Source organism: Bombina bombina, chromosome 6 (assembly GCF_027579735.1).
Source record: "Bombina bombina isolate aBomBom1 chromosome 6, aBomBom1.pri, whole genome shotgun sequence".
NCBI classification, from domain to species: Eukaryota; Metazoa; Chordata; class Amphibia; order Anura; family Bombinatoridae; genus Bombina; species Bombina bombina.
In genome coordinates this window covers 763,140,209-763,141,757 of record NC_069504.1, presented here as the reverse complement: position 1 = coordinate 763,141,757, position 1,549 = coordinate 763,140,209, and the positions used below count along the sequence as shown (strand labels likewise).

Here is a 1,549-nt window from a genome sequence, read left to right as displayed (position 1 = left end):
TGGGCCTCGTCAGTGAAGTGTAGCCATATTCCTCTAAGTACACTGAGCAAGGAGTCCACGTTTGGTTGCCCCTTTTTCCCATAGGGAAATAGGCAGGATCAGACTGATATACTATAGGAAAGTTCTACTCTGTGAAAAGCATTACTGGGCTAAAAAGCTCCACCTGGGTGGTAAATCGCCATAGAACAGACTTACAATGGTATTGAGCCAGTTGTTTGTTCCTGTGAGTGCACCTCTCTCTGTAAATATCATTTGTAACAAGACAATTTGTTAAAATGTATTTGGGGAAATTATAACAATGTAAGAAAATATCATTTGAACAATGGAAACAATAAGGTTTGGTAGCAAAATAATAATAATGATAATAATCATCACCATTACTTTAAAAAGAATGGCATTAGGTTGGGTAATTGTTTTGCAATAAATAAAAAAAAAATTTTGATTCTTCTGGTTCTTACACATGATGAGTGGGTGGTCATGCAGTTGCATGAAATGTGTCTTCCCTTATGTTACGACCTGACACAATACCCTTCTGATTTAAAACTAGAAATCAACTGGAATTAAGTTAATAAACAGAAATAAAAGCTAAGTAGTCTAAGATCTAGATTATACCATGTTCTTAGTAGGGGAGACCTGGTATTGTAGGAATTTTTCTAGTGTCACCCTGAATTTTTCCTAGCAGGGTGTGGGAGGCATTGGTTGGGGGAGGGATGTGTATTCTTGCTTGAAGGGGATCCTGAGATTCTCCTGTGTCTAGCTAAGATCAAGTAGTACCTATCCTGCACATAAAAGTAACCTGGCTTTCCAGTGTCACCCTAAACTCCTAAAGGGACAGTCTAGTCAAAATTAAACTTTCATGATTTAGATAGGGCATACATTTTTAAACAACTTTCCAATTTACTTATATAATCAAATTTGCTATGTATTCTTTGTTGAAAGCTAAATCTAGGTAGGCTTATATGCAAATTTATAAGCCCTTGAAGGCCACCTCTTATGTCAGGGCATTTTGACAGTTTTTTACAGCTAGACAGCGCTAGTTCATGCGTGTCATATAGATGAAATTGTGCTCACTCCTGTGGATTTACCTAGGAGTCAGCACTAATTGGCTAAAATGGAAGTCTGTCAAAAGAACTGCTATAAGGGGGCTGCCTGCAGAGGTTTAGATACAAAGTATTCACAGATGTAAAAAGTTTATTAACCCCTTCCCGGCATTAGGACGTTCCATGCCGTCCTAACCATGTTGGGCTTTAGCACCGTTAGTACAGCATGGAGCGTCCTAGTTGCTTGGCTGTCCTGAAACAGTAACTGCTTCCTATATCATTAAAATCATGCAACAATCGCATTATTTCTAGTTTTACTCTTTTGTTTACATCGGACCTTTGTGCTGATGTAGACAAATGAGTCCTGGCCGGAATATAACTGATTATATATCTTTTTAAACAATAAACATTCAGGAGCTAACTGTCTCTTTAATAGCAAGATGTGAGAGGCATTGGTTCGGGGACGACTGTGCATTCTTACTAAGGGGGGGTCCTGAGGTTTCCCTTGC

At 38.6% G+C, this 1,549-nt stretch overlaps 1 non-coding gene across 1 annotated transcript; it reads left to right on the top strand.

Annotated features, from left to right (window-relative positions):
• Positions 1-441: 441 nt before the first annotated feature.
• On the top strand, positions 442-538 carry LOC128665383 (small nucleolar RNA U13). The gene has a single exon (XR_008403138.1). It is a non-coding gene; the product is annotated as a small nucleolar RNA U13 (small nucleolar RNA).
• Positions 539-1,549: the final 1,011 nt, after the last annotated feature.